Source organism: Argiope bruennichi, chromosome X1, assembly GCF_947563725.1.
Source record: "Argiope bruennichi chromosome X1, qqArgBrue1.1, whole genome shotgun sequence".
Classification (NCBI taxonomy): domain Eukaryota; kingdom Metazoa; phylum Arthropoda; class Arachnida; order Araneae; family Araneidae; genus Argiope; species Argiope bruennichi.
Genome location: NC_079162.1, coordinates 35102656 through 35116974, shown reverse-complemented (window position 1 = coordinate 35116974; position 14319 = coordinate 35102656). Strand labels below are relative to the sequence as shown.

At 27.7% G+C, this 14319-nt stretch overlaps 1 protein-coding gene across 3 annotated transcripts in view; it reads left to right on the top strand.

The window, feature by feature from the left end:
- The first annotated feature begins 4410 nt into the window (after positions 1–4410).
- The window catches only part of LOC129958907 (uncharacterized), a 39102-nt gene continuing 29193 nt past the window's right edge, over positions 4411–14319 (top strand). For all 3 annotated transcript variants that reach the window (XM_056071640.1, XM_056071635.1, XM_056071636.1), the window contains exon 1: positions 4411–4622. The gene's annotated coding sequence lies outside the window, so the exon portion shown is untranslated. The remainder of the gene's footprint in view (positions 4623–14319) is intronic.

Sequence of the window (14319 nt, the reverse complement as noted above, 5' to 3'; positions counted from 1 at the left end):
GCTCCATAGACCTAATGTTAAAGATCCTAGATCACATTGTCCCCGAAATATCGCTTCAAAAAATATGAAATTTATTGCAAAGGTAAATAGCAAATATAAGGGCTAATTAAAACAGATGTAAGGAAAAATAGTTTTGTTGTTAATATTATTTAAAGACATTTCTTTGTTGGCTCCATCTGTCGAATTTCACCTACAACATGTCCTTATTTATATTATATACATAAATGTCATTATATTTATTTTAATTTACTCTTAATATTGTTTTTTTTCCTTGTAAAAAGTACGTATTTTATGAATCGATATTTAGGAAGGAGAATGTAATCTGGAAAATTTAGCATTAGGTCTATGGGGCAGAAAAAGATTTACGATCACCCTTAAAACATTTCTTGGAATACACCGTTCTTGCGCGAGTTAGCCTAGATGGCAGCGCAATGGGCTGCAGGTCGAACGGTCTGTGTTCGAATCCATCTGGGTCCAACCGTGTCAATTGAGATTTCTTTTCGCAAATTTAGGTTTGCATAATTTCAGCAGATTTGAAAAAACACATACTCATATTCGAATCCCTGTACGTATTCGAAAAGCGAGTACATGTATTTCTCAAATTTAAGTCCATTGTACTCGGAGCTATTATAACAACATGAAGTACTCAAGAATGAGTACATTTTACTTATTTTTAAGTATTCTATTTTAATAGGGAATTTTACTGATTTCAAATTATGAAAACAATTACGATAGTGTTAAGCATCATTTATTACAACAACTTGAATTTCCATGGCATTTCGAATTGCATAAGCGTTGATTCTTCCTACATTTACAGATATTTGTTCCGCTCTTGGTATTGCAATTACATCTACCACTATCACATCGGGCTTTGGCCAAGGATTCCCAGTCACTTCGCGAAATGGCCAGCCAAACTAGATTATACAATATTAATTGTAAGTACTTCGGACTTTGACCAAACCTCTTGGCCAAAAACTCGAATTAGCCAGCCAATTCGCGAACTGGCCGTAACATATTTAACACTTGAATCTGAAAATAATATGAGATTCAAAATACTCTTATTATAAACATTAATACTCAAAACAAATGGCATAAAAATGTGTAATTTTAAAAGAAAAACTTTTACCCACTAGTTAGCCCATTAGTAGTGAATAATTCAATTTTGTCCAAGTTCTAGTATCGAGTGAAACTTAATGACCTAAAATTAGGACATCAAGAAGGGGGTGACATAATTCTTATTCTCATTCTACCTTTATCCAGGAATATTTGTTTCCAAAGTAGAGAACAACATATCCAGGATAAAAATAGAAAGAGATAGAAATTAATTCTGAGGTTGACCCTTTACTCGCATCTCAATAAGACTGCTGTATTTGAATTTATGTTGTGATGACACCTATCACATCATCATATAAGCAGAGTCATATGGATTACCTTTTTTGTAATCTTTAAAAGGGACTTTTTCATATGATCCGATCAACTGCCTGTACTAAACAGCTGTCTAAAATATACTCACAATTTGAATTATTGAACCCAATTCCGGTTTTAAACCTTCTAGGGGCCCTTTGGCAATGCAAATCCCGGGTACCCTTTTCTCTTTCAAACTTTTTAAAATAAAATATTTTTTATCGGTTTTAATTTTATTTTTATACAGATAGTTTTAAACAGTAAATTTTGACAAACTGAAATAACAAAACGCTTAACTACAGATCACTTTCTAAAAAGTTGATTTTAGTATATCAAGTTTTAAAAAAATGCACAATTGAAATTTAAAAGTAATTTTGACAAAAATAATAATAAAAAAAATCTCAAAAATTTTCTTAACACAATCAAAATAACTTTCATTAATCGGACTGGACATTTTTTTAAATTATAAAGCACTACATTTTTTTAGAATAATAAAATAGCATAATATAAAACTTGCAAATGGTAGTTAATTAGAAATATTATAGAATAATGTTTCAAAATTAATTTAAACAATGCATGATTTTAATTGAATAAGTTCGATTGTACGATATGTATAATTAAATGAATGCACAAAATTATATATCTTTTAAAAGACCGCAGAAAAATTTTGAAAGTTTGGGGCCTCTTACGATTGTGGGACTCCTAAGCAATTGCCTATTTGCCTATTTAATTATCCGAACCAAACAATACCTTCGTACTCCGTCATTCGTTCATTTTTTCGTCTTTTACTTCAATTTTGAATTTTAAATTCTCGTGTGATTTCGAAATAATAGATGTTACTCTGTGAGAAAAAATCATAAATTTTAAAGTTGACGCCTTCTATATTTCATAAAGCAGTATTAAATGAGTAAATCTTTCTTTACCTCAAAAAGGGAAGAAACTGGAAATATTTAAAAAATATTTATCAATTACATTTTAAGCTACACAGTAATGGGTGGTTGGATATTACATAAACATCACGCATCTTACTATATGGAGCAAATTTTGAATAGCCCGCACTAACCGAATACCAGGTTTGTTTTACAGGAATATATCTAATAATGATACAAATTTCATTTTATCTGAATGTAAGTTTTAATACGATCCTAAAAGTTGCGCTTATGACAAGTAACATATTAAAGCATTTAAGGGAAACCTTTCTGCATTTGGGCATTAAAAGGGCTCCTTATCGTCCAGAATTGGAAAGCTCTGCAAGCCGAATTTTAAAAATAGCTGGGGAAAAAAGGAGAACTGTTAACATATGAGAAAAAAAAAATAATATGGAAGATGTTCAGTTTGGAAAACGGAAGAAGCTTCTCAGTAGATTGAGAGCTCAGGTAAGAACCTTTCTCGCATTTGAAAACAGTGTTTCCTTCGCTCATAATGAGGTAACGTATGTGTTAGCTATATCAAAGATATGCGTTATCTAAAAATATAAAGCCCTATTAATAAATTTGATTATTTAGCATTTTGAATATGCTTATAAAGGGGAAATACGTCACTAAACTTTAAGACCTGACATCGTCTTAAATTTGCAACTTTTATTTGTTACTAGAACATTCTTACTTAGTTTAGAAAAATTAGAACTAAGCTTAGAATTAACGATAGTTTCAAAGTGATGAATATTGATGCACTAATTATATTCTCGTTATTAAAATCGATTTATGAAAATTTTTTAAATCAACGTTTCAAAGAAACTTACATTTATGAATTGGGGAATATTAAATGTAAATTAGTTTCTGTATTTCTTTGCAATTATACTTAAAATCAATATTATATATCATACTTTTTAATTTATTTAATTGTGATTTTACGAAATGCCAAAGATTTATTATAAAAACTGGAAAAATAAGTTTTATTAAACGATTAATTTTTAGTATCAGCGTAAAAAGACTGAGAAAAAGAAAATTCTTTAAATGAAACGTAGGATATCTTCCTTTATAAACAAAATATGAGTTAAGAATATTCAACAGGATTGAGTGTTAAAATTCAATTGCTTGTGTGCAATCTCTTTCCTTCATTTCTTCTTTCTTTCGTTCCTCTTTTTTATGAGAAGAAAAATTTGACAATTTTATTTCTTTTTGTCACCAATGCATGTATAAATGGAATTCAAAATAAACAAATTAGTGGATTCTATTGAAGAAAATGTATTTCATCTCAAAGTATGGCTGTTTTGATTATTATTTTCATGAAACAAAAATACTTTGATAATTTTAATTCAGCTTTCACTGAATTTTTATCTGAACAAAAGCAGCGGTAAATCTTTACTTAAAAAAAATTAGCAAACATTTTAATTGCACATTTAACTCATAAATGGACTAAAAAATGTTTATCTTTTTTTTTTTTTTAATGAACTTTTGCTGACTTCCATCTTTAGTGTATGCGATTATAATCATACTTATAACATACATCATCATAGACTATAATACTGAACCTTTTGAAACATATTTAGTGAAATTACTTATTGCAAAAGACGACGCCTTTTTAAAATTTTATTTTAAATTCATTTAATTTTATATTAATTTAACATTGCTTCATTTGTTGTATTTTAATAGAATAAACCATGAATTTGTTGTAAAAAGTTTTCCTGTATTTTTTGAGTAACTTTTTAAGAATTTAGATTAAAGAAACAGAAAATGAACAAGTTCTGTTTCAAAAATTTTGTTAGAGAGCTCATTAGATGTATTTTCTAATTATTATGACACATTTGTGATTTTATTCTTTTTTTCCCTATTCTTTTCCAACTGAATGGCTGAATGACACTCAGAACAATTCACAGCTGGAGCAAAATTCCTTTGAACATTTAAATCTTTTGTTTTCTAAATCCTGTCCATCACTGATTAGAGCATGAACGAAAAAGAGCTTTGTTCGCAAAATTGTGTGAGCCGCATTCAAGATTACGTCATATGACGCAGATGTCACGTGGGTAAAGTAAAATCCAATGAGAGAAACGCTAACATCAAATCTCCTCAACATCTTGAATGACAGGGGAGATCTCTTGTCTTGTTTTTATTTTGCACAATTCACTATAAATTTTACCACATGGAATTCCAGCATCAATTCACGAACTTCTTGAATTTCGTGCCAAAAGACAATCAGGTCAAATCGCACCTACGCTATTTGTATTTGTAGCTTCACCGGCAATCTACTTCTACGGCCAAAAGTGTTTTTGCAGAAAGGTAAGAACTCGAGCTAAACATAAAACTTTTTTTGCAAATGTTTTTATTCATGTGTGCTCCTCGGGAAGTTTGCACGTCTAAAATGTCATGACTTTTTTTCTCATTTAATATAATACTGATATTAAGTTTGTTTGAATTATGCTAAGAGATTTAGCTAAGAATATTCTTGCTTAAAATTGTGCGAAAGTAAAAATATCTTAAAATAAAAAATAAAAAACAAACAAATTATAAATATTTCATTATTTAATTCAATAAGAAATGCGAAAATGCTATAAATGTTCAAAAATGTCAGTATTAACAACTGTCTGGGACAACTCGTAGAAGGATGTTAATATATATATATGATATACTCAAACAAGGATGTTAAAAGTGGGCAACAATTTTAAGATTTGAAAATACTTCTGAATGAAGTAAATTTTGTTTAGTAGGCATTAGGACATAAAAGAAATACTAAAGTTTGCTTACTGATATTTAGAAGTAAATCTTAGCTTTTTAAACAAGGCAATGGTTTATTGGTTTTCCTTCCTAAACCTTTTACTCATCTGGAGCAAGAAGCAGTGCTATCTGTGAAATCGATGAGTTTCAAGGTCACATTTCAAAATGCCTCCTCGAAGCCAAGAGGAGGACTGTCACCTTTGAAATTCTCTATAACATGCTTTAAGTGAAAAATGTTTATGAAGTTACAGAGAAAGTCATAAAGGTGCAATTTTTTTTCAATAAGGGTCTTCTGAAATCAAATCTTCAAATAGTTTTCATTTCAGGGATGAAAACAATTCCTAATTAGTTAAATCAGTGAATTCTCAAAAGTTGGAATTAATATAAAGATGTAGAAGCTGAAATATTTCTTGATTTTTTTCCCCCTTAGATTTTGAAACTTTTCTCTTATATGTGATGGTAACTTGAGTTTGTAAAAAAGCCGATTTTTGTAAATTTTCTTTTGCAATGTTTAGGAAAACCGGTTTTTCTGCATTTGTTTAAATATTTTTTCCAATGTTCTTTTAAAACTGAAAAAAACAGAATCATTTGATGACGGTAGTGTTAATATCTTCAAAACGGAACAAAACTAAGTGATAAAAAAGATAGATGATTAAATAAAGAAAAAGAAGGAAACAAAAAACCATGAAGAGGTAACAAAAGATAAAGAAAGAAAAGGATAAAATTTATTACAACTAAAAAGCACGCAATCTGTATCACATGTTTCGTTTTGTCATGGGATGTACTTCTTAAATAAATTTATTTTAATAGATATATAATTTTATTTTATATCTAAAATTTTTCTGATGAAACTGAATGGAGTCTTTTGGATTTTAATAATAAATTTTAAAATATATAATGATTTTTTTAAATTCAGTTTTTGTTCAATTTATGCTAAATGATAAAAAAAAATGCTAAAAAAATTATCTAGTTATTGTTTGATTTTATTAGTTTCTCATTTTATTTTTTCTAATCGATTTTCATTGTTTGAATAATAGCTTTAGCTCCGCTTTCTGTTAGTATAGATTAAAAGAAAATTAAGCTCTAAAATCATGCATTATAAAAGGTTCACAGTTTAAATACCGATTTTCGAAGGCAGGTGAATTAGTATTGAATTTTTATACCTAGAATAACTTGTTATTTGTACAATTAATCCAGTTAGATGTGCCTTCATGCTTGTTCATGCATTGCACAATTTTTTTTCAATGAAATTTAAAGAAATATATAAAACTGAATTTTAAGAATATAGAAAAAGAAATATTAAAAAAATTATTTTATTCATAATTTTAAAATTAAACTTAGCTAATTAAAAGCTAATCGTTTAATTATGTTTTTTAAACTACAGTTTCTTCTTTAATTCAAAAATATAAAAAGTAAATAATTTTGATTATTAAGGATTTAATCATTCAAAATTAATTGAAAAATTTCGAAGATAATAATAATACTGGTATGAACCATTCAAAAATATTCTGGTAAACATTTTTTTTTTCTGTTAGCTTTCTAATATAAATTTCCATAGCTGAAATAAAATGATCAGATGATAAAAAAATAATAACAAAAATAGTTCTTTTTTTGAAAAGACTAACCATGCATTAAATATACCCAGAAAAAGTCTATACTTATTATTAATTTCGTTTTATGCTTTATTTTAAGGCGACAGATTTTTAAAAAAATTGATGAATGTTTTATTAGACGACTGAAACCAATTGGGAGATTTGATCAAACGACGTGATAATTTTAAGATATTTAACTTTTACTAATGAATGCTATAAGTATATATTCTTACCATGTGACTGGTAAATACTTTTTTTTTTTTATTCATCATAGGATTATGTTTCAAATTTTGAGAAAATTCTGTTGGAAGCTTTGGCCTAAGTATTATTAAAGTTTGAATGATTTTCTTGTTTTAATCTTGAAAGTATAAAGCATTATTTATTATAAAAGAAACTTGAAAAGTAATCATTAAAAGCCATTTATTAATTTTGGGAGACTTAAAAAATGGCCGATGGATCAGCACATTTTTCTTTTGTTAAGTGATATTTCATCTTCGAATTAATATTGTTTCTTTACACAACTCGTTTTCATTATCTTCTCTCTTTGTTACATTAATCCTCTAATATGATTTGAATGTTTTTTCTCTTAAATTAAAGGTAAAAAAAAGTAATTTCATTAATGTTTATAGTTATTTTCTCATACATAATGATGAAAAGAACTGATTGTCACAGAATAACTAGCGAAAGTTGCAGTAGATAATCTTTTGCTTATTGGGAGAGTGCTTAGGAAATAAAAAAGTATAATTTGCAATACATTTGAAATGTAAAACTTAAATGTTAAATGTCTTGCAATGAGATCTTCTCTACTCATAATGTTCACGAACAATCAAATCAAAACTAATCACTAAAGTCAGATTGAAACAAATAGAGATCCACTAACCGAAAAAAAGTAATACATAATAAATCAGTATTAATTTCAAAGCGCTGTTTATTGACCTTTACTATTTATTTATGTATTTATGCTGACAATTTAATTGACACAAATCAGCCAATTTAAACATAAAAACAAACCTTGCTGAGTTGCTTGATACCTAAGCAGGAGCTGAAATTTATGCTTCCATAATGATGAAGATAGAAGGGGCGGCCATATTTTAATCTCGCCCAGCGTTACAGACGGCGGTGGACAGTTAGTTATATGTGCTAATTATAAATCTAGATAATGTAATGTAATACTGATTAAAAATCTAGATAATCTAAATGTAAATATATCTAGATTACTAATCTAGATTTATTTACAACGTTCCCTCCGAAATAGAGGAATGGAGATATATGGAGTAATATGCGTTACAAATAAAAGCAGGATAAATCCCCAGGAAAGTAAGGATCTTTTGTGTATTTACAGATTGCAAATCAAACTTCATAGGGTTTTATTTAATGAACATCTAGCTTTGATGATATATGAGGACTTTTAGGGATGGTCCTTGTAATTTTCAGCTATGCCCAGATGACAAAGATCACACTTTCCATACTGTTACTCCTTAAAAATCGCAAAAAATGAAACAAAAGATAACGTCTTAATTTGTACGAATATCCCAAAATATGATTTTTAAAAGTTTAGAAGACAATATGGAGCAGATGAATAACATTAAATACTTATGAAGAAATTTCAAGAAACTTTTTACTCAGTTTATTTTCCCATTTGCGTGAAACATTATATTGCTGTCTTAATCAAAATATCTAAAGATGGAAAATTTTCAAGAAGGATAATTTAAAAATACAAACATTTGTATTTTAACGATTCTCCATATTAAAATGTTAGAGCAGTATTGTATATAAACAATCAATTCACAAAGTCAAAGCTATTCGTCTCTGTGAAATTCAGATTACGTTCCTAAATTTGATTTTGTCCCAAAAGCAGCAATTGTAACTGAAGCAAATGCAAATGTTTCAGGCAGTTATATGAATATGTGAGCGTATTTTATGCCATATAAACACAATACGATATGAGACAGACTAATAGCATGGAAACAATTTTTATTTCCTGATAGTTCTAAGGTACTTTTAGTATGAATATCAAGTCATTGAAAGTGCTTATCCCAATTATATGACAATTACTATGTATAATGCCATCATATTGATATTGAATAAAATTCTGGTAATTGAAAAGCTTTTTTTCTTCGATTTCAAATTATCAACCGAAATGTTTGATTTAAACATTTTCAAAGAGACAAAAAAAAACAAACATTAATGCTGTTTGATATGAAGCAACAATATTTAGAGTCAACACTATTTGAAACACTGTTTATCAGAAAATTTGTAAAATTTAAAGCAAAGCAAGCCACAAATAACCATCTTTCTTCAGACTCTCGAAATATTGTTTTGTAACTAAACAATCAGTCAGATATTTGACACATTTATTTCAGTCACAACACGCTTTAAACTGTCAGAAAAATATATGGTTGGAATTCATGATTATATTGATTTGAAGTTACGCAGAAAGCAATAATTTAAATGGCGAAAATAGATATTGACAACCACATTCCGTGAAAGAAATATGGTCCAAGTTGATTAGAAAACAAGGGAATGAATTTTCTGTGACAATAAGTGAACTTTTGCACGCAATCTATACAGCTTTGCAGAAATTTTCGATCCAGTTTCTCTGAATTTTTTGAATATTTTTGTTAATATTTGGTTCGATGCATTTTCACTTCTGTTAAAGTCCTCAATGGCGGTTTACTTGAGCAATTAGTAACTGAATCTCAAATAGTTTGTTTTTGTCTGTTTCAATAACATAAAATCAATTAAATAAATGAATTTATATTCTGGTTGTGAAGTGAGCTTTGCACGCCATCCGATACGAATTCAAAGGAATTTTCGATTTAATTTCTATGAATTTATTTATTTGATTTTTTTTGCCAGTAGTTTGTCCATCAATTCTGTCAATGCATTGAGCAATTTTTATTTGAGCGAATGATCGGTGAAATTTCAATAGCAATATTTTCACTGTTTCAATAACTAAAATGAGCGAAATATGTAAATTTATTATTATTATTTTTTTTGATTAAAGAACTGATCATCACTTATTAGCATTCCTGTCTTATTTCGAAAATGTCAAATGAAAAATGCGTGTAGTCTAGAATCCTTTTTCCAAATAAAGTATGTTAGAAATAATTCTTCAAACTAATTTTTTTTTAAAAATGTCACATTTAAAAGTTTGAGAGTGAACTTAAGTATTTTTGCATGAAAAATTTATATATGCTTTGTGCGCAGATATGTATCTATGTACCGGTAAGTGAATCAAAAACTTAATGTCAAGGCATAGTGGACAGTTTTAAACGAAATAATAAAAAAACGTGTGCGAGTATGTAGTAACTGTTCAAAACCCTAAAAACAAATCAAATCAGTCTTGGTATTCATCAAACAAACTTAGGCTTCTGTAAATTTCATAGAAAAATTGATTAGATAAGTCTTTAGTTTTGAGGCTGTCGGCTGAAGGACCTCGTAATTTTCATTCGTGGTAAGATGACGAAGGTTCTCTCTTTGCAATACGAAACACAGACTTGATGAAACAAGTGATTATTTTTTTACTGACTTTTAATTATATGTCTAAAATTTCACATATTTAATACCTGTGCTGGTCAGTGTAGCATTCGATATTTATTTTCGAATACAAATGTTATTTATGAATAATGTTAGCTCGTCATTGAGATCCATCATGAACAAAGTGAAAAAGTAAACGAAAATGTGATAAATTAGTTAACAAGTTATTATATTATTCAAAATTAATTTACGAAAAGAAAAATTTAAGTAATGTAAATGGAATAAGCATGAAATGTATGATTAAAATATAATGAATTTGAATAATTAAAATAAAATAAAATGATTAAAATAAAAATGAATTTTAATATAAGGGATTTCTCATTTGATCTAAAATGATATGGAGTATGTTTCTCTTTGATATTGTTAAGATAAAATTTTAAAATAAACTTAATGTACTTTTTTAATCAAGTGTTTAAATGTTTTCGGTTTTGTTGAATTTTTCAGAATGAAAGATTTAAAATGGTGGTGATTTTTTTTTATATCCATTCATCATTTTTATATCCTTAAATTTCTGAAACGGAATTTTAGAATATGATATCTTAATTGGCAACTACCTAAACATTTTTTGCAATTTTGATGACCGCCTCAATTGGATGTTATTTTTCAGTGTATCCTATAGAATGAAAATAAAAAAAAATATATCCAGCCTAAAACTTTGGACTCATGATGGCATTATTTAACAGGAAGAAATCAAAAGAAATCTCAGTAAAAAGAAAATGAATTTTTCCATTCTAAGTTTAAATTATTTTCCACGCATGGACATCGTCTTATTGATTTCAAACATATCTTCCTTTTCGCTAGTGACGAAAAAAATATGAAAATTTATAATCAGTTTTGGAAGAATGATTGTTTTAAAGTCACTGAAGCTGAACAAAATGGCAGCAATAACTTTCGACTGTCTGTTCGTCATTTCATTTGAAAATTCTTTTATTTCATCTTTTGGAAAGTAATATTAAATAATTAAAAATTTTCCTGTTTTTTTACCTCATTTAATTGGTTATCAAATATGTTTTAAGAAAGAATTAATAATTATAATTGTAAATATAAATTAAAGAACTAACAGAATGCAAAATATTTTATATTTTGTTATTGTTTCTAATGGCACTTGTCATAGACAAGCCCACTGACTTTACATTTTGTTATTGAATTTGTTAGTTATGATATTGATTTTCTTAGATCCCACCAATGGAATTGCAGATTTCATTGAGTTGTATCATAGTTTCACTTTATGATATATCTCAAACCATTTCTTGATAAATGCTGCTAATGCATACTAAGTCTACTGGCTAACATATTTACACTATGTTTTTTGTTGCTGAAAAAGGCATTGTATTGATAACTTTTAAATTTCAGTTTATTTTATAGGAAAGCAAAATCAAAATTAAACTGTTAGAAAAGAATTAAAAACTAAAAAGGGTAAATGATGTAAGCACTAAAATATTCAAACTCTATTTTTCTGTTTAAAGCGTTAAAGAAAAGTGCGTTATAATATTAACATGAAAATTGCCTAGTAATCTATGTAGGTGAAATAAGTTTGTAAAACGGTTGCTAAAGTGATAGTATGTAATAGTTCTTAATTTTTTTTTTTTTTTTTTTTTTTTTTTTGTCATTTCCCAACATTTTTCTTTTTGGCACTTACGTTGTTTTTATCACTTTTAATTCTCAATTCTCAAATCATGAAAACAACTTGTCCTTCTTACTTAGTGAAGAATGAGCAAGGTTTTTGCTCAAAATTATCTGCAGTGATGGAGTTATCAGATTTATCGAACTTTTGCACGTTTTAGAATACAGTTTGAATTTCTTTATTTTAAATAATATGTCTCGTGTGTACTTTTCAGTAAGTTACGATAGGCATTTACTTCAAATACTACTATGAGCAATATTATTTTCGACAATATGTATATGAAATTATTAATTCTTGGCCATGATTTATTGAAAACACTAATGCATTAAAATATTTTTAATAACGATACGATGGTTCTACTGTCTTAAATAATATTCCGCCTTTTCTCATAGATATTTAGGGGTATTTAATTTTGTCTAATGAACAAATGTTTTAAATTTTGCTTCGTTCAGAAAATTTCGAAAAAAGCAAATTCTTAGGTTTATGTCTTTGAATTTCGACAATCTTTTCTCTAGGTAACAATTTTTTAAATTTTTATAAAATAATTTTGAGTATTTTGTAGTAATTTCTAGTGATATCTTGGATTATTGAAAAAAAGTTTATATAAAATTAAGGATTTGACTTTTTGTTAAATTTTAATAATTATTTTTGTCTCTAAACCTAAAAAAAAACACGGAAATCATAAAAAGATCCACTTTCACAAAATTTCAGAAAATAACTAGAGCCTTTTAAATCTAAATTTATTCAAATTCATATAGGACATATATATGAAATTATCTGCAAAGAATTTTAAGACACACACACACACACACACACACACACACACACACACACACACACACACAAGCAAACTGATATTGCTTGTAGAGAGCACTCATTTTTACTACATTATTTCCCAACTTGAAACAAAAAACACAAAAAACAATATGATAATAACTTTAACTCAATATGAATGGGTGTATATTTTTTTATTCTAAATGCTATATTTTTGCAAAATATCAATAACATTGGGTATAACAACGGTAGATTTTTCGTTTAATTTAAATTTAATATTTTTATAAAAGTTTTGAATTCAATGCACTTATAAAAGTGATCATAATAATAACAAATTCAAAATAAAGAATTACCAGCATTTTACATACCATCTTCCAATTTCTTCTCAGTCATAAATTACCTCAAATTAGCTAGTTTGATTCTTTTTCTTGAAAGATTTTATACTTCACTGACTGATTTTATTTTCAGTATTCATAATAATATAGTTTGATGTAACAGGGATAGTTTAAAGTTTATCCGCTATACCTGTTTTCAAAATACTTGTATTCTGAAGTCATATATTCTTCTTCTTCTTATATTATTCTTCCTTATGAAGTCTTTCTATAGTCTTGTCACTAGAAAATTTAGACTGTGGCATTTTCTAAACAGAATAAGGAATAAGAAACAAAAAATATTAAACTGCAAAACTTCTAAATAAAAAACTTAAAAATTAACAATGGTCTTGGAAAAAGTCCTTTTTAGGGATAATAGTTTGCTAGAAATAATATTTAAAAAATAAAATTTAATAATCATAAACACGCAGAAATAATTTGTGTAGGGAAGGATGATAGCCATTTCATCTAAGGAATTCATTTATTTGAAAATAAATTAATAAATAAGATTTATTTAAAAATAAATAAATTTATTTAAAGAATAAAATAATAATTAATAATTTAATTAACTTTACGAATGGAAAATGTTTCAAAATGAAAACAAAATTAGACAAGCCCCCCCCCCCTCAGCTGCAAAATGGTGAGACTGAAAACACTAAAAAGACTTCAGATTACTATTTAAATATTAAATTTAAAATTTGGAGTTAAACTTTTCCATCCGAAAATGGAATTTTTAAAAATATCTTTTGTCATTTTTAGGGTGCTGTGTAGCTTTAATGCTACATAATGCAATAAAATGTAATTGCATTATTACAAAATCAGAAAAAGTAACAATATTAGCACCTAAAGTCTCTTATATACAAGCAAGGTGCTAATGAAGCGTTGCGTCAGAGAAGGTTGATAGACAGCGCTTAATGGATTCCGAAAAAAAAAAAATGCCCATTATCTCTGTTACTCCATTCTCTGTAAACTCATTCTTTCCGAAGAGAGTGCAATTTCTCTTCTGTGCTATTTTTACTTCCTCAGTTTGTTCCGTCTCCTTTTTATCAGATGAACTATGATGTACCTTGCCATTCCGATAATAACTCGAAAAGCTTTCTAATTTTCTTTGATTCTTGTCTCTGATCTCTGCGAATAAACTAGCGGGGCGGTCTCCCCCAAAATTTCTCGTATACTCTCTAATAATTGCATTTGTGTATCATTAACCGCATGCCACTGGCGAACAATAGTAATGAAAGTGACTATTAGAGTGCAATCATTCAGGATTTTTTTGGCGATTAATCGCTGGGATGTGATTAATATAAAGTACCAGAAAACCGAATGTGCATTTTGGACGTCTTCTTTCCAGTCGCTGTAAACGA